This window comes from Theobroma cacao, chromosome 5 (assembly GCF_053813885.1).
Source record: "Theobroma cacao isolate CCN51 chromosome 5, ASM5381388v1, whole genome shotgun sequence".
In the NCBI taxonomy this organism is placed as follows: domain Eukaryota; kingdom Viridiplantae; phylum Streptophyta; class Magnoliopsida; order Malvales; family Malvaceae; genus Theobroma; species Theobroma cacao.
In genome coordinates, this window is record NC_142643.1 from 33330552 (window position 1) to 33355661 (window position 25110).

Below are 25110 nucleotides of genomic sequence, written 5' to 3' on the forward strand. Positions count from 1 at the left end.
CCATTTCTCTTTCTCACTACCATGGTATTCTTTCATACTTTTGCTAGAGCAATTACTTCATTCCTTGAAGAATGATACATCTCTCTAATCCAACCCCAATACGCCTTTCACACCATGTCTTCCAATGAGTAGCCTTCCACCACACTGGCCAATCTTATTAGCAGATTGCTTTGCAAGATGTTAGAGACAAATGCCCTCACTTAGTACTCTTTGCCATTAATTGAAATGTCAATGAAAGCTTTGATTATCCTTAAAGATTTAACCTCTACAAGTATCATCGCGAAATCCAATCTCCATTTTTCATCGTTATTATGATCAATTTTAATAAACTTACCCCAAGCATTGGTAATGGCTCTAAAACTATCTTCGTGCCAAATATGGCAGGGGATTTCTTCCACTTTGACCCTTCTTGACTTGAGACAACATTGGTGTTGTATAGATTGATGATCTTTGAATAACTTTGAGATAACCTCTATCATGTGTTAACCTATATTTCAATTTCAACATCTCAAAGATGAATATTAAAGGGATCATAAATAGAACACTTTCAAGCAAGTTTAATGCTCATACAATTAAGTCATTCAAGCTTGTTGATATTCATGAAGTGCATGTGAGAAAGTTCAATCACAAGAATTCACACAACTAAGAACAATCAAGCTTGTAATCATATAAAAACAAGTGTATGAGAGTATATCAAGAATCACTTAAGTAAATCATTTTGTCATAATCAAAATCGTAATCATTTTAAAGCTAACATATTCATTTTTGTTTTTGTGGGTTATTGAAATAAACAAGGATAAAGAATAAGAAGAGAACCAACCATAATTTTATATAATGAACAATATTAGATTTTGTCCTCTTACATAAAACAAAAAAGAAAAATTGATAAATATTTTAAAAAATTAATAAATATTCATAATAATAATAATAATTAAACAAATACCATCCAAACTCAACTTTTTGGAGTTTAAAAAACTTTACTATTAGTGTATAAAATGATAATAAAACTTGAGATTTAAGAAAATGTAAAGCACGAGCTTGACAAATAATTGAGGAGAGTAAGGATGGAAAGAAGAGTCTGAATTTTGACAAGTAACGTAATCTTTAGAATACAACATGAAACAACTGGTGAGTCATACTAAGAACTAAAAAAGTTGGTGAGAATACCCCTATCATTTACTTTATGACTCTTGGCTTTGTCGTGTTGATTTGTACAAACCTCCTTCCTAGGCAGCAGCAAACCTCACATGCCTAATGGTGACTCTTTTCCAAAATTTACATTTATACACATTTCACTATGTCATTTCACATTGTTGTTGAGTTAGTAAGACTTTTGCAATTTTGTTGAGAGTTGAGGGATTGTTGTTTATTTTGCCCATTCAATTTATTCTAGTATTAATATTAATTCAATTGAAACATGCTGAAATGAAATAATTCTTTGTTTTCACATGTGCTTCATCAGCCTTTTAGAATTCCTTACCAATACTATTTCTTCTTTTTTTCTTTTAATTTATGTTAGAAAATTGCTACTACTTTCTTGTTTGTGGTGTGATTTACATTATGCACTTTTTCATTAATTTATTCACCTTACTTTTTAAAATCTTTAATTATATATATTCTCATAACGTGCGGGTCCGAGACCCCGACTAGGAGTCTAATCTAGGAGTTGCCACCAATCTTTTTTACTAAGTGCGATTGGCCACCTATTGACTCGATTCTAATCGATGAAGCCTTAAATTAATTTTAAGCCCACCGAAAAGAACTTTCAACTAGTCTACAATTTTCTAGATCTAGGCTCGGGAGTACGGTTACACTCGGGGAAGGATTAGCATCCCCGGGACGCTCGTTCCATGAACGGTACCATTTTTAGATTATCTTATTAGGCTTTAATTTTTAATTTCACTATATTTTTTTAGTTATTATTATCTTATTTTATCTCATATTTAACCTAGAATGGTATGCAAATGTGAGGCAAGATGAAATGCGTGGCAGGGGATAAAAATATGTCGGACGAATAACCTTCTATCGAGGATATTTACCTGAATCCATCCATCATATTGGTGGGACTCGGGGTATTCTCTCACCTAGGGAATTATCCGAGAAACTCGCCTTCGCAAATTCGACGAATAATTCCCATCATCGGAGTTATCGTACGTTTTCTTTTAAAATAATATTTTCGTGTGTAATGAATCTAATTTGGGCAAAAGCTTTTTATTAAAGATGTTTCTCGAGCCCTCCCATCATACTGGTGAGACCCGAGGATATCTTTTTACCTAAGGAACTTTCCGTGGAATACCCGCCTTCGCAAGATCCTCGGAAGATCCCATCATCGGGGCTTAAACTCGAAAATAGAAATATTTATATGCAATGATATGTATGATGCAATATATATATGCTATGCTAATGCAATTATCTATATTTTTTAGTTATTATTAATTAATTATTATTTTTATTTTATTATATATTTTATTACCATATTTTCTATTCTTATTTCTTATTATTATTATTATTATTTTTTATACTTTACATTTTTTGTTCTAAGTTCTTATGTTTTCCATTTATAATTAGACAAATTGTTTATAATTCTATGTTATTTTAGTGAACACAAATTTTATATTTTTTTATTATACTATTTTTGTTTTATATATTTTTATATTTTTATTATTATATTTTTCATAAGCAATCTTTTATTCAAACCTAATGTCTAAGATCTTATTATATATATATATTTATTATTTTTTTATTTTTTATTTTTATTTTTTACATTTTTTATAGTTTATGCCATTTAATATTCAATACTTAATTTTAAATTAGTTGTTTTTTTATTATTTATTTATTTTATATTTTTTTAACATTTATTATTATTTAATTGTTATTTATATTGCATTCTTTATAAATTTATTATTTTATTGTATATTTGAATTATTTTTTTATTTATTATTTTTATCCTCTTTTCTTATCTATTGTTATTTATTTGTTATTTTTATTAAGTAATTAATTTTTTTTGTATAGTCGAATTCTTTATTTATTAAAAATTTCGGGATCTCGAAATCGAGGCCTTCCCATCGTACTGGTGGAGCCTTAATTCAGATTTCGAACCTAGGAAAAATTAGCCCGGGATTACGACTTCTCGCGTCCCAAACCAATCATCCCATTATCGGTACTATCTAAATAATAAGTCATTATTTTGATTAGTGACCTTGAATTAAACTAAAAGCAAGCCTTTTTAAAATTTAAAGACCTAAATTAGAATTAATACTAAAAATAAATGGCCTAATAAATATAATAGGCAAATAACCCAAAAACTAAATTAATAAAAATTAAATGGCTCAATGAACAATAAACCAATAACACAATAGCAATCCAAACAGTAACGTCCAAAAGAGTCCATACCGAATTTGGACTATTGAAGCCCAACGTCCAAGGAAACCAATGACTCCTCTTGGGTTTGGGTCGGCCCACTTTAGCAGTCTCCTTCAAAGATCAAAACTCTGCCGTTTCGAACGCCTGGGAAGGGTTTTTTCTTTTTTTTTTAATTCTCCCAAAATTGTCATTTTACCACAAAGCCTTAAGTATAAAACCATTCTTTTCCTCCTATCTTCTTCATTTCCTTCACCGTTTTCTCTCTCTAGAAACAAATCTCTCTGCCTTCTCTCTAAGATCTCACCAGCTAAATGGCGACAACCCAAGCAACAAATTGGGCGTCGGCTTCTCTCTCTACCTCTACCCACGCTAACCGGCGGCAACCCAAGCACCAGATCCGGCGTCAGCTTCTCTCTCTCTCTCTCTCTACCCACGCTAACCGGTGGCAACCCAAGCACCAGATCCGGTGTCGGCTTCTCTCTCTCTCTACCCACGCTAACGACGGCAACCCAAACACTAGATCCAATGCCGACTTCTCTCTCTCTCTACCCACGCTAACCGGCGGCAACCCAAGCACCGGATCAGGCGTCGGCTTCTCTCTCTCTCTACCCACGCTAACCGGCGGTAACCCAAACACCAGAACCAGCGTCGACTTCTCTCTTTCTCTCTACCCACGCTAACTAGCGGCAACCCAAGCACTAGATCCAACGGCGGTCGGGCTTGCTCTCTCTCACTATCCTCCTGTCGATGCAAACCCGAGCCCCTTTTCACTCTCTCTTTCTACCGATTCGTTTTCCCCTCCTCTCATTACTCATTTTTTGATTTTTTGGTCTCTCTTTTATGTATCTTTCTTGGTTTTTTTTTTGTGTGGATTGTTGTGGCTGCTAGACTAGGGATTTAATTTGCCTGTTCCTTAATTTTTTGGCTACCTAAGGATTTTTTTTTTGTTGCCGGTTCCCCCGAATGCTACAGTGCCCCCTCCCCTTTATACCCGATTCCTAGGCTCTAGAGGGGGCACGCTCCACTACCTTGTTCTTGGGCTCTGGAGGGGACAGGCTCCCCTTTTTTTGTTCCACTACCTTGTCCCGATTCCCCCTCCCCTCCCCTTTGTCCACACCCTGCCAGTCGTACCTCTTTCCCCTTTTTTTTTCATTTCTTTTTTATTTTTTTAATTTTTATTATTTTTTTTAATTCATTTTTTTTGTTTATGATTTTAGTGTCTACAGCTGCCCCTCTTTGCGCATTTCGAAAATTCGAAATAGTGCAAAGACGTAGACACTGTATTTGACTAAATTCTTTAATTCTTTTACCAAATTTTTTTTTTTTAAAATGAATTCCCCAAAACTGAGGCAATGCGACTTTTAAAAATGAACTCCTCAAAACTGAGGCCACGAGACTTTTAAAATGAACTCCTCAAAACTAAGGCAATGGGACTTCTTAAAATGAACTACTCAAAATTGAGGCAACGAGACTTTAAAAATGAACTCCTCAAAACTGAGGCAATGCAACCTTTTAAAATGAACTCCTCAAAATTGAGGCAATCGAGACTTTAAAATGAACTCCTCAAAATTGAGGCAACGAGACTTTAAAAATGAACTCCTCAAAATTGAGGCAACAAGACTTTAAAATGAACTCCTCAAAATTGAGGCAACGAGACTTTAAAAATGAACTCCTCAAAACTGAGGCAACGCAACCTTTTTTTCTTTTTTGGAATGGTGAAAAATAATCAACTCCTCCTCTGAAGTTCTATGATTTTAAAGATGAATTTCCATCTTTTTCAATTATTTTAAAATTTTGAACATGGGAATTCATCAGTTTCTTTTTTTTTTAGGTGTTTTAGAGCCTTCTCTTTGATCAATGGGGGATGAATCGATCACGCTTTCGATCTCTCGTCTTCCCCAATTCATTGCTCATAACTGTTTTCTTCCTCTATCATATGCATGGTCCAATCATTCTTCACATTTTTACTGTGCTTCATTCTATTTTCCATTTTTTTCTTTCTTTTCTTAGTCTTTTCTCTTTTCTTTTCTTACATTACCAGACTCCATTTCATTCCCTGTCAATTACGATCCTTTTTCAAAATTTTGCAAACATTTCTTACTTCATCATGCTCTTTATTAAGTATCATTCCAATTTTATGACAAATGCAATGCAATGTACTCATATCTCCTCTCTTGGCAGAATGGAAATGATGGCATTGTTGGGAGCAGAAAGGCTACTTTTCATTAGAAAAAAGTGGAGTTTCTATAATCAAGCATAATGACAAGGAACAGGGGAAAATTGATTAATACAAAAGGGATACAGTTCTTTCTTAATGACTTTTTCGATAAATATTAACAATAGTCTAGAAATTTTATCTCGAAACAGGCACATTTGTCAACTCTCTTGTTTTTTGTATGAACATCTCGGATCATGATCTTCACCCTTTCTATGTTAAGCTTTTGTAGTACTTGGACCTCCTTCGTGTCTAGACCGCCCTTTCAGGTTTTCGCGCTAAAGACATCTCCCAGATTCAAGCCGCCTTTTCAGGTTTTCAACTTGAAAATTTTCTTCTTTTTTTTTTATGCAAAATATTTCTTGACAGCATCGGCATTCACCGGGTTGGAAAACTCCCTCCCGTCCATCTCCGCCAAAATTAGTGCTCCTCTTGAAAAAACTTTCTTCACCACAAATGGTCCTTTCCAATTCAGTGTCCATTTCCCGCGAGGATCATGCTGGTTTGGGAGAATTCTTTTCAATACTAATTCTCCTTCTCGGAACTGTCAATGACGTGCCTTCTTGCCATATGCCCTCATCATTCTCTTTTGATATAATTGCCCATGGCAAAGTGCCGTCAACCTTTTTTCTTCTATGAGATTCAATTGCTCATAACGAGCATTAACCCATTCGGCTTCTTCCAAATGTACTTCTTTAAGGACCCGAAAAGAAGAGATTTCTACTTCAATTGACAAAATTGCTTCCATCCCATACACCAAAGAGAACGGTGTAGCTCCCGTGGAAGTTCGGACTGTTGTGCGATAATCATGCAAAGCAAAGGGTAACTTCTCATGCCAATCCTTGTATACATCTGTCATCTTTTCAATTATCCTTTTGATGTTCGTGTTGGCTGCTTCTACCGCTCCATTCATCTTTGGGCGATAAGGCATTGAATTGTGATGCTTGATCTTGAACTTGGCACAAACCTCTTTCATCATCGAACCATTGAGGTTACTAGCGTTATCCGTGACGATCCTTTCCGGGAGACCATAACAGCATATTATTTCTTTTTGGATGAACTTACATACCACTTTCTGGGTCACATTGGCATAAGATGCTACTTCTACCCACTTAGTGAAGTAGTCAATTGCCACCAGAATAAACTGATGCCCATTTAATGCCTTCGGGGTTATAAACCCAATAACATCCATGTCCCACATTGAGAATGGCCATGGTGATGCCAATACATGCAGTGAATTAGCAGGGGTGTGGATTCTGTCCGCATATATCTGACACTTGTGACACTTTTGAGTGAAATCTATACAATCTGTTTCCAACGTGAGCCAGTAATACCCTGCTCTCATGACCTGTCTTGCCAACTTATTTCCACTTGCATGTTCTCCACAAATTCCTTCGTGAACTTCCTCAACTATTCTCCGAGCTTTGGCTGAATCCACGCATCTCAAAAGCGTTTGATCCTTACTTCTCTTGTATAAGATGTTCCCATCCAAGAAGAAATTCATTGCCAACCTTCTAATGGTTTTCTTATCATTTTCTGAGCTTTGATCTGGGTACTGCTGAAACTTGAGGTAATGCACAATATCATGGTACCACGGTTTCCCGTCTATTTCTTCTTCTACACTGGAGCAATGCGCGAGACACTCTCAAAAATTAATCATGATGGGTTGAATCTTGACATTGATACCAACTTTGAACATTGCCGCCAGCGTGGCTAATGCATTGGCCATTTGGTTCTCCTCTCGGGGCAAATGGGTGAAGCAAATCTTATCAAAATTTTCAATTAGCTTTGAAACATACTTGTGATATCGGACTAACTTCGAGTCACGTGTCTCCCATTCTCCTCGTAACTGATAAATAACCAAAGCAGAGTCCCCATACACTTCCAAAATATGAATTTTCCTCTCGATTGCTGCCTGAAGACTCATGACACAAGCTTCATATTCAGCCACATTATTGGTGCAATAGAAGTTGAGTTTAACTATGACAGGATAATGATCTCCTTCTAGTGACACTAACACGACCCCTATGCCATGCCCCAAGGCATTCGAAGCTTCGTCAAAAAACATCTTCCAATTCTCTTTCTCCGATTTCTCCCCACTTGTTTGGCATATTGACATCAAGTCCTCATCCGGAAACTCAAAGTCCATTGGTTCATAATCCTTTTCCACCTTTTCTGCAAGAAAATACGCGATTGCACTTCCTTTGATAGCTTTTTGGGACACATATACAATATCATATTTAGACAATAACACTTGCCATCTTACCACCCTACCTGATAAGGAGGGTTTCTCGAAGATGTATTTAATAGGATCTAACTTCGCAATGAGCCAAGTGGTATGATATAGCATGTACTGCTTGAGTCGATGTGCCGTCCATGCTAAAGCACAACACATCTTTTCCAACGAGGAATACTTGGACTCGTATTCAGTGAACTTTTTACTCAAGTAGTAAACTGCCCTTTCTTTCTTACCAGTTTCATCATGCTGTCCTAACACACATCCCATGGATCCTTCATTTACCGTCAGGTATAAGAGGAGGGGTCTATCGACCACAGGTGGTACCAATACTGGCAGACTCAACAGATATTCTTTAACCTTGTCAAAAGCAACTTGGCACTCCTCATTCCATGCCCCAGGATTATGTTTGCAAAGGAGTTTGAAGATCGGGTCACATTTGAGTGTGAGCTGTGATATGAACCGAGCTATATAATTTAGTCTTCCCAAAAATCCTCTAACTTCTTTTTGCGTTTTGGGAGGAGGCAAATCACAGATTGCTTGAACCTTATCTGGGTCAACTTCTATTCCTCTTTCACTGACGATGAAACCCAGTAGCTTTCCTGAAGTGACTCCAAAAGTGCACTTTGCCGGATTTAATCTGAGCTGAAATTTTCGTAACCTCTTGAATAATCTCTCAAGATTGGTTGCATGATCCTCTGTTTTGCGAGCTTTTACAATCATATCATCCACATACACCTCAACCTCTCTGTGCATCATATCATGGAAGAGAGTCACCATAGCCCGCTGATAAGTTACCCCGGCATTCTTCAAACCGAATGGCATTACCTTATAACAAAAAGTCCCCCACATAGTTATAAAGGTAGTTTGCTTTCTATCCTCTGGTGCCATCTTAATTTGGTTATACCCTGAAAAGCCATCCATAAAGGAAAATACGAAATGACTGGCAGTATTGCCAATAAGGGTGTCAATGTGGAGAAGAGAAAAATTATCTTTTGGGCTAGCTCTATTCAAGTCTCGATAATCCACACACATTCTAACTTTCCCATCTTTCTTAGGTACTGGGACAATATTTGCAACCCATTCAGGGTACTTAGCTACTTCCAATAATCTTGCATCGAACTGCTTTTTCACCTCTTCTTTAATTTTCAACAGCATTTCAAGTTTCATTCTTCTCAACTTTTGCTTAATCAGTTTGCATTCGGGTTTCAAAGGCAGTTTATGGGCTATAATGTTTGTATTGAGTCCTGGCATATCTTGATAGGACCATGCAAACACATCTACATATTCATGAAGTAGCTTTATTAGTTTTTCTTTTTCCATTGGCACCAACGTCATTCCAATTCTAACTTCTTTCTTATTTTCTTCATTTCCCAAATTTATCGTTTCAAGTGTCTCTTGATGTGGGACAATTTGTCTCCCCTCCTATTCTACTAGTCTTAACAAGTCCGGAGTTAAATCATAATCCTACACGTTTTCTGTATCGTCAGGTTCACTAACACTTGTACCTTTTTCGAAATTAACTTCAAAACCCCTGTCATCATCATCTTCGCATTCATTATTTGGAATCCTGGAAGGTAAAGGGGATTGAAATATGTAGAGCTATTGTATAGATAAACAGTTAAAATAAAGGGATGGAATGACACGAATGGAAATGGTTAATCATGTGAAGAGATATGAGAAATGCACTACGCATGTCAATTTATTAGAATGATAAATGATAAAAAGCCCGATACATAAAATTTCAATGCTTTTGGGCATAAGCACGGATGTTTAGTTTGCATTACTTTGAAATTGAATCACAAGTGATTGGTAAACTCATGGTGGTCCAGCTGCTCAACTTTAAATTCGGTGGCCCGAGGTATGTAGTAGGAATCCCATCCACATTTCTTGACTGTTCTTCACCTTCCTCCGTTGCACATATTGATAAATCAGAAAAGGCTTCCCCTAAAGCTGACATTGATTCTCGGCTCCCAATAGTGAGTGATTTAGGAAAGATGCAACCTCCAGATCGGAATGTCTCGTAGAGATGAGGATATGTCATTCCTTGGATTTTCAACTCATGCCCCTTAAAGCGAGCCAACCTTTCCTTTCTTCTTTCGACTATCATTTCTTCTCTTTCCTTCTTAGTTGGCTTATACCCCAAGCCAAACCTTTCTTCATTTTTGGTAGCACGTATGGGCCTTCTAATGCCTTGTAGTTCTCTTCCCAGTCCTGCCCTGGCTCGGTATCCTTTCCCTACTATCTGACTGACAGCCATCTTGGTGGTTTTGGAAAGCCTCAGAATAGACGGTGTGGTTCCTTCTCCAACATATGTGGTGTTAACAAACTCGAAGGATCGAAAGGAACATTCAGGCACTTCTTCCGCCGCTTCCACATAAGGAGTATCTGCTGGCTTGCTTATAAGTAAGTCCTCTTCCCCGTTAACACAGACAATCTTCCCTTTCACGATGAACTTGACCTTCTGATGAAGAGATGAAGGTATGGCCCCAGCCATATGGATCCAAGGTCTTCCCAACAAATAATTATATGAAGGAGCGATATCCATAACCTGAAATTCAATGGTAAAAGTACACGGGCCAATTTCTACCGGTATCTCAATGTCCCCTACTACTTCTCTCCTTGTTCCGTCTAAGGCTCTCACGATCATCTGACTCTTTCGCATGTAGGACATGTTGATGGGTAAACGGGCCAAGGTCCTCATGGGCATCACATTTAAAGATGATCCGTTGTCAAGCAGTACCTTTGCGATGGTACAGCCTTTACACTTGGTAGTGATATGCAAGGCTTTGTAATTTTCTCTACCTCTAGAAGGGATTTCTTCATCGCTAAAGGATATTATGTTACCCACCGAAATGTTCCCAATGATGTAGTCCGAATTTTCAACTGAGATATTGTGATCCACATATGCTTGGTTCAGAATCCTCATCAAAGAGTTCCTATGTGGTTTCGAACTGAGGAGCAAAGATAGTAGTGAAATATGAGTGGGCAACCTGTTCAATTGCTCGACCACATTGTACTCACTATGTTTGATGAACTTGAGAAACTCGACAGCTTCTTTTTTCGTCACCGGTCCTTTTGAGCCATCTGTCGATTCCGGAGGTTGCACATTTTTTTCTCTCAGACTTTGCTCTTTTTCCTTTCCCTTCTCATTCTTGAGATTCTCCAATGCTTCTGGTGAATAGCAACGTTCGCTGCGGGTAATCCCTCCAACACCAGTTATATTTGCAGCATCATCTAGAGATTCAGCTATCCATTTCTCCGCTTTTAAAACTTGTACACCGCAGTTGTAGTTCCATGGGACAGCTTTATCGTTTTTGTAAGGGAAGGGTTTAGGGACTTTGATGATCATCTTGGCATGGGTTCTGTCCTCCACAAACTCTCCTCTTGGTTCATAGAAAATGGTTAAAGGTTTTATCTTCATTGGGTGAGTGGACTCCTTGGATATCTTATTTACTGCTGACTCTGAAGCTTCTATATAAAACTCGATCCTTGATTCGTCCATCATTCTTTGCACTTTCTTTTGGAAAGAACTACAATCCTAAATTAAATGCCCCACACATCCTTTGTGATACAAGCAACATAGTCTTTGGATATCTCCTGAGTCATTCACATTAGGACATTCCGGCCAATCCTCGAGCATATTGGCTTTTACCAAGGCTTTAAATACTTTCTCCATGGGGGTTTCCACTTCCCTAATGTTCCTTTTAACATACACCTCCCCTTCTATTGCATTTACCCCTACCCTAGCATGATTCGACAGTAGGTTGTTGTTAACATTCTGTTCTAGCTTTTTTTCAAAGTTCAAGATTCCTGCCTTGATCAACCCTTGCACCTTATGCTTGAATGTCGTGTAATTCTCGATCGAGTGACCTTCGATTCCATAATGATAATCACAGTGGGCAGAAGTATCATACCATCTCGGGAATAGAGGTTTTAATGGCTCTATGTATAAAGGTACCACCAGATGGTTTGCAACTAACTGAGTGAAGAGTTCAGCATATGTAATTGGGATTGGGTCAAACTGCACTTTCTCTTGCTTGTTCCGCCATCCTCTTGATTCACCAGTAGTATGGTTGTTTGAAGGTGTTGTTTGTTGTGTGGTTAAAGCTGTAATAGGTGTGGAAGTAGGTGGGTGAATATTTGTGGGGTAAGGTGTCCGTTGGATGAGAGTATATGGGTACAGGTTAGGAAAGGCATTTGGCATAGGTGGGTATAGGTATGGGCTTTGTGAAGTGTTGTTCACAGCTGGGTAATAGGGGTATGGTGGGTATGGCTAGTAAGGGCTGTATATTCTTCCTTGGTGTTGTCCTGAAGTGATGGTTTGGGCTTCTCCATCTTTCCTCTTGAAAGTTCCCCTTTTCCTCGTGTTTGCCATATCACCTCCTTTTATCTTCCCTTGCTTAATGGCAGTTTCTATCATTTCTCCTGAAATCACCATATCAACAAAGTTCTTTCTGGCACTACCAACCAATCGTTCATAGTAAGGGGCTCGCAAGGTGTTAACAAACATTACAGTGGTCTCTTTCTCAATCAATGGTGGTTGAACTTGAGAGGCCACATTCCTCCATCTTTGAGCGTATTCTTTGAAGCTTTCAGTGGGTTTCATCTCCATGTTTTGTAAAGAAAAGTGATCCAGAGCTATATTTGTAACATGCTTATACTGAGCTACAAACGCCCGAGCAAGGTCATTCCACGTGTGGATTCGATTGCGGTCCAACTAAACGTACCACTTTACTGCAGCACCAGTAAGGCTATCTTAGAAGCAATGTATCAAGAGTTTGTCATCATGAGCATATGCGGCCATCCTTCTACAATACATGGTGATGTGTGTGACCGGGCACTTGGTTTCATCATACTTCTCAAAGTCTGGAACTTTGAATTTTGGGGGTATAACCACATCTGGAACAAGACAGAGCTCAATTGCATCCATAGAACAATACATTTCCATTCCTTCTATCATGCACAGTCTTTCCTCAAAAAGGTCAAATTTTTTATGGGTATTGGGATTATCCTTTATTTCAACGGATCCACATTTGAGCTTTTCTTGTTCCTTTGGATCATCCAAATCAGGTACAGAGATGGGATCTGAAGGACTTGCCCTTCCAATTGGCCTTTGTTGAGCATAAGTCGATGGTGGCCCTATTGGCATCCTAAAAAATGGATATTGACCCATTGATGGCATGGGAATAGATGCATTCCTTGCAGGTGGGGGTGTAAATCCTGGTGGATACACAGGGTCTGTATTGGTTTTTGTCTGTTGAACATCTTTTGGTGTACTAAAACTCCCTGCCGCTCTCTTTCCTTTATCTGTAGATATTAACTCCAAAATTTTTGATAACTGACCCATGATTTCTTCTTGCTTCTTCTCAATCTTATCCATCTTCTCTGAATGTTCGTCCCCCATGATCTTAGAACGGGCTCTTGTATTGTATCTGTGGAGAATTTATTTTTCTGGAATTTTGTTCTATTAGTTCAAGGAATAAGTTAGAATTTTATGTTGAGTGCATTATTATTTATTACTTTTATTTAAATCATGCATTATGATGCAAATGAAATGTATTTGAAAAGAAAAAATAGGAAAAATATTGGCCATCCAACATTTACCATAAGAAAATCTGCATCCATAAAACTTAAATATTCGATTACATCATTGTCTAAAACCATTACATAACTATCAAAAGGAAAAATTGACTTTTTCATATTGGTCCCTAACCATCCTGAGGTGATTCATCAACCGCTCATTCAATTCATCCTTGCAAATAATCTCTCGCCTGAGTTCTTCGGTCTTGTCTGCCATTACTCGAGCTCTAAATGCCACTTCTCTCATCTGTCTCAGTATCCATCGCCTCTCGGCTTCTTTCCTTTGAAGGCTTTGTGTGCACGAATCATTTCTTTCCCTCATTTGGAAATATTCTTGCCTTACTGCTTCGTACTGTGCCTTGTAGCCTTTCATGGCAGTTTCCAACAAGTCGCAATCATTTTTTAACTCTTGGATGGTTTGTTCTTGTTTTCGTACCTCGTGCTGCAAAGCATTGTTGGCACTTTGGAGTTCTTGCATTCTGGCTATCAGAGAAGAATTTGCCACGCTCACTTCCTCAAACTTGCTTTGCCACTAATCCCGCTCTTCCAAAGCCATCCATACCTTTATTGTCGTCTCTTTCTTCACTTCTTCTAGCTCATCCTCATGTGTCCGCTTCATATTCATCATCTTCTTTTCAAGTCTCTTTCTTGTTAACTCATTCTTCAGTAGGACATCTTGAGGTTTTGGGTTTATGGGAAGTTTTGATGGATTTTTTGGGGGGCATATGACATTTTTCACCCTTTGGTCGTGCCAAGTATGATATCCTATGGTGACTTCATCGGTAACCCTTCCCTAATCCACTCAGCAACTTTTCTTTCAATCTTGTGCAATTTTCTCAATTCTCTTTAACATTTCCGGCTCTCCATATGTAAACTCTAACTGGTCGAGCTGATGAGTCATGGGCACGAATTGTTCAAATCCGAACTGTCTTTGTACCATTATCGGGGCATAGCTGATGGCTCCCCATGGTCCCATCAGTGGTACCCATGGCTTGTCCCCATATTTATACATTACTTGCATTCGTGGCATCCATGGAGCTCTCCAAGTCACTTCAATGCTCATTAACCTCCGGAGCCTTGCGACCCACTCTTCTTTCCTCTTGTAGTCGGGCCATTCGCTTTCGTAGAACTCAAGGATAGGACAACTCGCAGATAGATAAAGCTTTCGAAATTTGCTCTCTTTGCATTCAAAGTGGCTTTTAATCCATATGGTTAGGAGTTAAGCACATCCGATGAATCGTTCCTCACTTTTGCGTAGACAGAAATTCAAGGATCTGAAGGTTTCAGCTAAGATGGATGGGGCCGGGTTGATGCTCATTGTCACCTGATCAAAGAAGTCTATGATTGACACCTCCACATGACCTAGAACCTTCGGGAAGACCACTAAGCCATAGATCGCCATTGCGAAAGCTAGGAGACCTTGTTCATCCTCCATGTGTTTTTTAATATATCCGTTCAAGAAAATCCACGGAAGGCATTCTGTGTCTCCTTTCTTCTTCAAATGCTGATCCACTTCTATCGTAGTCATTCTTAACAACTTGGCCAACTTTCGCCGGTGTCCCGTCTTCTGAGCCCTCCAATAGATCTTATCAGGCTGCATGTGATCTATCCGGAGCAGAGAGGAGTACTCTTCTATGGTAGGGGTCATGTCCACCTTGTTAAAGACAAAGCAACGGTATGAGGGATCCCAAAACTAGACAATAGCTCGGAGCATCTGGTCATCAACAAGTAGATATAGGAGCTATGCAATGTGTCGATACTTGTTTTGAAAATTGTCTCGGTGAGCACGTCTCCACTGTTCCCAAATTCCTACCATCTCTGTGAAGTCATTCTGCTGAAGGTCCAAGTGAACTCTCTCGGGTAAAGTTGGGACATGTCCTTAGGTCAAACAGTCTCCTTTTTCTTGTTGGATCTGCCCCATCTGTAACTCTATCTCATAGTCATTTCTGTATATGTTGAGCGGACCTGCCGATGACGATGCCATGGATATAACCGGGATCTCTTAGGTTGAATGTTGTGTCGCCAATATTTTTCCTATATGCAATTACGATGCATGCAAATAAACATGCAACATGTGCATGACAAGTAAAATAAACTTAAGTTAGTATGGTAAAAAGAAAGAATGGAGTGTTAAAAATAATGAGAGAATAATAAGCAATATCATGGGTATTATTGTCTACTCCACAATACTTTATTATCTCATGGCATAATTTAAAATAGAGGGAGTGGAAGAAATTCCTTCATGTGTATCTATTTATAGGGTATATTCTCACGGGTATGGCCCTACCTAGGGTTAAGCTACTCTCGGTACTCTATACGCTGAGCGGGGTTTATAAACAGAGCTAAGGTTCCCAAATCGTTCTTCACTGTCGTCCACGCGGACTAGTAAGGCACCCTGGTCCTCACCCATTACAAGCTTCAAACGGACTAGGTTCGATTTGAGTGGGAGTCTTCACTAGCCTATGCGGAGGTTATCACCTCACGAGAGCGTAGCTACTAAACTCCCTCCTAAAAAAGACATAACTCGGGTGGAGGGTTTATGCATGAATGCAAAATGTGCTGTGTGTGTGAAGGAAAACATCGAGTTTGGAGTAACAATCTCACATCTCTCTATCCTAAATCCCCACAATTATTAAAAGCAATAAAGTAATAAATGCGACATAAACTAATGCACCAAACAAAATATATAGAACAAATCATTAACACTAAGGAAATATTGAATCATTTAAAGCCTTGGATAACCTATTATTATTTAATGGTTTGACTTTCGGCAAGTCCCCAGTGGAGTCGCCAACTGTCGAAACGTGCGGGTCCGAGAACCCGACCGCCAGACGCGATGTGAAAACTCACTAAAAAAATTAAACTAGGAGTCGCCACCAATCTTTTTTACTAGGTGCGATTGGCCACCTATTGACTCGATTCTAATCGATGAAGCCTTAAATTAATTTTAAGCCCACCGAAAAGAACTTTCAACTAGTCTACGGTTTTCTAGATCTAGGCTCGAGAGTACGGTTACTCCCGAGGAAGGATTAGCACCCCCAGGACGCTCGTTCCATGAACGGTACCATTTTTAGATTATCCTATTAGGCTTTAATTTTTAATTTCACTATATTTCTTTAGTTATTATTCTCTTATTTTATCTCATATTTAACCTAGAATGGTATGCAAATGTGAGGCAAGATGAAATGCGTGGCGGGGGATAAAAATATGTCGGACGAATAACCTTTTATCGAGGATATTTACCCGAATCCGCCCATCATACTGGTGGGACTCAGGGTATTCTCTCACCTAGGGAATTATCCGATAAACTCGCCTTCTCAAATTCGACGAATAATTCCCGAGTTATCGTACGTTTTTTTTAAAATAATATTTTCGTGCGTAATGAATCTAATTCGGGCAAAAGCCTTTTATTAAAGATGTTTCTCGAGCCCTCCCATCATACTGGTGAGACCCGATGACATATTTGCACCTAAGAAACTTTTCGAGGAATACCCGCCTTCGCAAGATCCTCAGAAGATCCCATCATCGGGGCTTAAACTCGAAAATAGAAATATTTATATGCAATGATATGTATGATGCAATATATATATGCTATGCTAATGCAATTATCTATATTTTTTAGTTATTATTAATTAATTATTATTTTTATTTTATTATATATTTTATTATCATATTTTCTATTCTTATTTCTTATTATTATTTTTCTTTTTTATACTTTACATTTTTTGTTCTAAGTTCTTATGTTTTCCATTTATAATTAGACAAATTGTTTATAATTCTATGTTATTTTAGTGAACAAAAATTTTATATTTTTTTATTATACTATTTTTATTTTATATATTTTTATATTTTTATTATTATATTTTTCATAAGCAATCTTTTATTCAAACCTAATGTCTAAGATCTTATTATATATATATATATATATATATATATATATATATATATATATATATATATATGTATATATATATATTTTACATTTTTTTATAGTTTATGCCATTTAATATTCAATGCTTAATTCTAAATTAGTTGTTTTTTTATTATTTATTTATTTTATATTTTTTTAACATTTATTATTATTTAATTGTTATTTATATTGCATTCTTTATAAATTTATTATTTTATTGTATATTTGAATTATTATTTTATTTATTATTTTTATCCTCTTTTTTTATCTATTGTTATTTATTTGTTATTTTTATTAAGTAATTAATTTTTTTTGTATAGTCGAATTCTTTATTTATTAAAAATTTCGGGATCTCGAAATCGATGCCTTCCGATCGTACTGGTGGAGCCTTAATTCGGATTCCGAACCTAGAGAAAATTAGCCTGCTATTACGACTTCTCGCGTCCCCGACCAATCATCCCATTATCGATACTATCTAAATAATAAGTCATTATTTTGATTAGTAACCTTGAATTAAACTAAAAGCAAGCCTTTTCAAAATTTAGAGACCTAAATTAGAATTAATACTAAAAATAAATGGCCTAATAAATATAATAGGCAAATAACCCAAAAACTAAATTAATAAAAATTAAATGGCTCAATGAACAATAAACCAATAACACAATAGCAATCCAAACAGTAAGGTCCAAAAGAGTCCATACCGAATTTGGACTATTAAAGCCCAACGTCCAAGGAAACCAATGACTCTTCTTGGGTTTGGGTCGGCCCACTTTAGCAGTCTCCTTTAAAGATCAAAACTCTACCGTTTCAAACGCCTGGGAAGGGTTTTTTCTTTTTTTTGAATTCTCCCAAAACTACGTCGTTTTACCACAAAGCCTTAAGTATAAAACCATTCTTTTCCTCCTATCTTCTTCATTTCCTTCATCATTTTCTCTCTCTAGAAACAAATCTCTCTGCCTTCTCTCTAAGATCTCACCAGCTAAATGGCGACAACCCAAGCAACAAATCCGGCGCTGGCTTCTCTCTCTACCTCTACCCGCGCTAACCGGCAGCAACCCAAGCACCAGATCCGGCGTCGGCTTCTCTCTCTCTCTCTCTCTCTCTACCCACGCTAACCGACGGCAACCCAAGCACCAGATCCGGCGTCAGCTTCTCTCTTTCTCTACCCACGCTAACCAATGGCAACTCAAGCACCAGATCCAGCGCCGACTTCTCTCTCTCTCTCTCTCTCTCTACCCACGTTAACCGGCGGTAACCCAAGCACCAGATCCGGCGTCGGCTTCTCTCTCTCTCTCTCTACCCATGCTAATCGGCGGCAACCCAAGCACCAGATCCGACGTCAACTTCTCTCTCTTTCTACCCACGCTAACCGGCGGTAACCCAAGCACTAGATCCAGCACTGACTTTTCTCTCTCTCTCTCTCTCTCTCTCTCTCTCTCTCTCTCTCTCTCTCTCTCTCTCTCTCTCTACCTACGCTAACCGGCGGCAACCCAAGCACCAGATCCAGCGTCGGTTGGGCTTCCTCTCTCTCACTCTCCTCCTGTCGACGCAAACCCGAGCCTCTTTTCACTCTCTCTCTCTACCAATCCGCTTTCCCCTCCTTTCATTACTCATTTTTTGATTTTTTGGTATCTCTTTTTTATGTATCTTTTTTGGGTTTTTTTTTTGTGTGGATTGTTGTGGCTGCTATATTAGGGATTTGATTTGCCTGTTCCTTAATTTTTTGGCTGCCTAGGGATTTTTTTTTTGTTGCCGATTCCCTCGAATGCTACAGTGCCCCTTCCCCTTTATACCCGGTTCCTAGGCTCTGGAGGGGGCACGCTCCACTACCTTGTTCCTAGGCACTAGGGGGGGCACGTTCCACTATCCTGCCAGATGCGAATTTTTCGCGTCTGGTAAGGTGAGGGAGGTGCCTGGCAAAGTGCGTCCGCACCCTGCCAGTCGTACCTCTCTCCCCTCTTTTTTTCATTTCTTTTTTATTTTTTTAATTTTTAATTTTTTTATTTTTTTAATTCATTTTTTTTGTTTATGATTTTAGTGTCCGCACCCTGCCAGTCGTACCTCTCTCCCCTCTTTTTTTCATTTCTTTTTTATTTTTTTAATTTTTAATTTTTAATTTTTTTATTTTTTTAATTCATTTTTTTTTTTTTATGATTTTAGTGTCCGCACCCTGCCAGTCATACCTCTCTCCCCTTTTTTTTCATTTCTTTTTTATTTTTTTAATTTTTAATTTTTAATTTTTTAATTTTTTAATTCATTTTTTTTGTTTATGATTTTAGTGTCCGCACCCTGCCAATCGTACCTCTCTCCCCTCTTTTTTTCATTTCTTTTTTATTTTTTTAATTTTTTTAATTCATTTTTTTTGTTTATGATTTTAGTGTCTACATATATTAATTCATCTATGCTAAACTATGTTTTATATTACAAATTAAATGATAATAACTCAATTGACTAAATTGTTTACAAATCAAATATTACATGTAAGTCAACCAAAAGGGATTTAGGGCAGCAAGGCTAGATTTGTCAATGTGTGGTGCTTTCAATGCTAAGGATATAGACATATTAAAAGCATTTTCTTATCAAAAGGGATAAGAGTAACAAGTTTAAAGGTGAGTGTGTATTCGTTACTAATTATAACAATTGCACCGTCTTTGCAATCTTAGAAGATATAGATATAAATTCAAGTGATAGTTGGTATTTAATATTATGCTTATGTCACTCAAGTATGCTCCAAAAAAAATTATTTTAATTTGCTAATAAAATGTTTGATGAGATTATGCACTTTTTGGATGGTGTAAATCAAGCAATTCGTGTATTTGTGTCTTATTCATGTTGTATAAATATAAGGTATTAACACTTATTTGGATAAATACGAACACAATAAGATTAATTAATCATTTCAAGATTTTAAATACATACACGGATACGTTTAATCACTATGTAACACGACACTACTAATACATATATTAAACATATTGTATTAAATTTTATACGACATGATACGGTTAAAATGATTATATGATTTATTATATATTACATTATTAACAAGGCTTATACGATTAATACACAATTTATATGATTAACATGATTAAAACATAATTAAATGATTTAATTAAAATACATACAATTATAATATACTTTTATTATACAAATTAATCATCAAAAATAAAAAATATAATAATACTTGTCAGACATTATGAAATTTAACATGACTAAATCCATAATCACAATCCACAATCATAAACCATAAAAAAAATTGAACCACAATTATACAATATCAACCATAGTTAAATTTAAATACACCACCTTATAAATAATACCATAATCATATCAACCATAATCTAAAAAAATTCAATGGTTGATAATTATACATCATAATCATATCAAGCAATATCAACCTTAGTACAAAAAAATTCAAAGGTCGATAACTAAACACCATATAAAATCATATCAACCCATTTCAACCTTTATACAAAAAAATTCAAAAGTTGTTAACTATACATCGTATATGATTATATCAAGCCATATTAAGTTTAATACAAAAAAATTCAAAGGTTGATAACTATACGCCATATATAATCATATCAAGCCATATCAACCTTAATACAAAAAAAAAAAATCAAAAGTTAATAATTATAAACCATATATAATCATATCAAGCCATATCAACCTTAACACAAAAAATTACAAAGGTTGATAACTATACACCATAACTATATCTGAAATACCCCATACTTTGATATGGTGATAAATAAAATTGATCGAATGCATATTGAGGTCAATTAAAATGTTTAGAAGTGATAAAAGACGAAAGGAGTAGTTTAGGATAAAATGTTTCGCAAGTGAGAAAATAATAATAAAATAATAATAATTTTATCAAAGGAGAATTTGTGAGATAAAAGGCGATTTGGAAGTCAAGTGAGGCATAATAAGGTATTTTGGGTACCAAGGAGACAAGATAAAATTTTTAGAATAAAATAATATTTTATTAATAAAATATTATTAAAATATTAATATTTAGCCGGATGTCGAAGTCAATTAAGAAGAAAGATCATATGGTTGATCCAAGTGGGGGAGAAGATGACAAGCTCAACTCTATAAAAATATTTATCATGACATACATGTGATGGATAGCATGTTTACATGCTAAGAGAGTTTTGAAAAATTTATAAAAGTCGGTATTGTACCTAGACGTACAACAAAGTTGATTTAAACCTCGAACTAGATCAAATAGAGAATTTATGATGAAATTAAGAATTTTAAAGTCCCAGAATGGTTTAATATGGTGATTCGAACTTCGAGGATCCATTTGAAGACAAACCGAACTTTTCGCTATCTAGGGGCAAAATGGTCATTTGCCAGCTAAGGACAAAATGGAAATTTTTAGAAAAGATTTTTGGCCCCATTTGACTTATTGGAGTAAGATTTGAGGTTTAGAAGTGAAAAATCTTAATTTCGGTATAATTTGGAGAAAAAGGGTAAAATGGTAATTTTACCACCCAGAATCAAAAATTTAATTTTTGAAAGGATTTTGATCAAATTTAATTATTTGGAGTGTGAAATGAGTATGAGGAGTGCAAATTATGCATTATGGCAAATTTTCAATTTTTGGGGTAAAAATGTAATTTTTGAAAAGTTCAGGGGCAAAAGTGTAATTTTGAAGAATTTGCTCCACCAAAACTTTGGAAAAATCTGGAAATTTCACTTAAGACTAGAATAAGTCAAAGGGAATGCATGGTGGAAAAAGTAGGACAAATGGATGGCTAGAAAAAAAAAATGAATTAATAAAATATTTAAAATATGAATAAAATAATATTATTTCATTAAACAATAAAAAAGGCATAAAAAAATCAGCCCACCCATTCTTCTTCTTCAACATTCGGCCAAGCAAGAAACAAGAGAGAGAAAGGAGAAAATAAAACCCTAGCTAAGAAATTTAAAGGGAAAATAGGTGGAAATTCAAAAATCAAGTGAAAAAAGGTAACATTTCTTAAATTTGTCTTGTGCTTTACCTTTTCCATGCATTTTCCATCATTTTTCATGGTTGAATCATGTGATTTGAGGATGATTTGAATTCTGGTCATATGGGTTTAGAGAGAGAAAGTTGTTAGATAAATTTGATTTTGAGCTATGTTAGTGTTTAGTGTTAGTTTAGCATGTTTATGAGTAAAACAACAAGAAAAATATTTATCTTCTCCATGAATTTCCCTAGGCCGAATCTAGCCAATGGTATGTGAGGATGAGGTTGACTTTATTTTAAGAGAATTGGGTGGAAAAATGATGAATTATGAGGTTGGAAATTAAATGGGAATTTTCGGTGCAATAAATTGAAATTTTTACCCACTAGGGGTAAAAGCGTAATTTATAGTCCGGACTGATAAATTGGACCAAATTCACAGTCATTAAGGTATTGTGGATATAATTGGATAATTGAAATTAAAATGGATGGAATTGGAGTCGAATTGGGGATTTTAGGAATTTACACCGTGTATAGGCGAGTTAAGTCAGACACCGCAATTAAGCGATTGTCTAGACATTTCAAATCCTATCTAGTGCATACGCATGGATAAGAGCCTGAAATAATTTATGATAAATTGACACAATTTATTGAATTTTGTGTCATGGATTATGGATAGGTGGTGAGTCAATTGTTTCGAGTAAGAGACTGCACCCAAGGGCGGAAGATAGGAGTATTTCTACTCCTAATACTGTGAGTAAACTTATTATCATCTTAATTATCTAGAGTAGTTTTATACAATTGTGTGATTTTATGGAAAATGGGTTTAAATGGTAAATTGCTATGTTTTAAGAGAAATTGTGATTTTATAAAATGATTTTATAAATTTTCTAAAAAAATTGAATACTGGTTTTGAAATAAAGTAATTGGAGACTGCCTGCTTGTGTTGCAAATTTATGGTTTTCAATTGAATGGCTTATGACAATAAATAAGCATGAATGGTTAAACTGATTTTGGTGTTATAATTATTTATACTATGTATTCAGCCTTGAGAGGCTAGGTTGCGATAAATTGCCATGTCATGCTAGAATGAATTTTATTGATTGGTGGATTATATATTAATTATTTACTGCAGAGGGGGTTCCGTGGACCAGCCTATTAGAGGGGCACGGTAAACTCCATTATATTATTACCTCGAACGGAGAGGCGCGTAGGGTATCTCCTGGGGTAAAGCTTAGGGTTCACTTCACGCTAAACCACCACGTGAAGGGGAACTCAGCCAACGCCAAGGAACGGCTATATTTTTCTCAAACTAAAAATATATTTTAAGTGTATATGAAATTTTAACAGCCTTGGCGGACTCGGTTGGATGCCCTGCGCAAGGTATCACCGAGTATGAGTTTTGGCACGAGCCAAAGTTTTAAGAAATTCATAAGCCAAGTTGATTACTCGATTTATATGGATTGATTTTATTTGGTTGAAATGAACTGAAAGGTAATGAAATTACAGTATGATGACTCATTTTAATTGTCTCCATTTACTCGGCTTTAGATACTTTTGATGGTATCTGTTTACTCACTGGGATTATAAAATCTCACCCCTTATTCCTATACATTTTTCAGGCTCAGGACAGTTTGTAGATAGTCGAGTAGGACGAGAACTAAGCTCGGAACTGCATTATAGAAAGTAAGAGTTCACAGTCTTACATCTTCTTGGTCAATTGGAGCCCACGTGTCATTGTAGATCAAAACTTATATTTTGGTTATCTGTATTTCTATTCATACAATTTTTACTTTACTTTCATGTGCGAAAAATTATTTACGAATATTTCTATAAAAATTTATTTTATGAGAAAATAGAATATTTTATTTATTATTTTTGAATAGTGCTAGTTGTCAACAATTTGCTTTCAAATGAACGTTTTAGATACTTAATTTGTTTTTAAATCATTAAATATATATTTTCTGCTTACCTACTACATTTTTAGCAAGTTTTAAGATTTGTGACGAAAAATTACGAAATACCCCTGTGAGCTAGAAAATAATATTTTATTGTTCTTATTTAAAAATGACTTATGATTTTTTTGAAATGCGAGATTTAATAATTGTTGCTCACCGGGGAGATGCGGAAGTTGATGCTAAGCCTTGCGGGGTTTCAATCGGCATTCGGGGTGAAGAATGTCTGTCGAGGCCTCGCGGCGGTTGTCACTGGCCCGATGGGGAGTTCCGGGTCGTGACAATATCAACCATAACACCAACAAAATCAAGAACATCTTTCCTCGCCATGGCCACATTCGTACCACCATAACCTATTTATGACATACAAATAATAAATCAATAAAAATTGTGTCAAATAAAAAATTTATATAAACTTTAAGATATAATTTAAACACTAATAACCTTTTAATGAAGATCATTTCAATGATATCTGTGTTCATGATATCCTCAGTAATCTCACTTAACTCCATGTTTGTAGATTCTACAAAATTAAAAAAAAAATGTATTAATCCATGAATATTATTCCTACTTGTAAGTTGAAACCATAAAAGTGATTGTAACTATAAGAATACTAACTAGTTTTAATCCATATGCAATAAAATTAATAGAGTTTGCTAGCACAATAGATCCACTACCACATGCAAAAACCTCAAGTAAAATTGAATTATAATCATAATTATGCTAAAGATGAAGTACACTAAAATAACATTAAACCCAAAAAATAAAAAAATATATGTTTTTGCCAATATTTCTGGAGAGTCAATCTTTGCAACAAACAATAGCCTTTACAAGATTTGGTTTGAGTGAACTCTGATATGGGTCTAGAACTTTACCACCAATATTGAAAGC

At 36.1% G+C, this 25110-nt stretch overlaps 1 long non-coding RNA gene across 1 annotated transcript; it reads left to right on the plus strand.

Moving 5' to 3' along the window:
* Nucleotides 1-22184: 22184 nt before the first annotated feature.
* LOC148762791 (uncharacterized) lies at nucleotides 22185-24077 on the plus strand. The gene is made up of 3 exons (XR_016026530.1): nucleotides 22185-22287; nucleotides 22944-23017; nucleotides 23887-24077. It is a non-coding gene; the product is annotated as an uncharacterized LOC148762791 (long non-coding RNA).
* Nucleotides 24078-25110: the final 1033 nt, after the last annotated feature.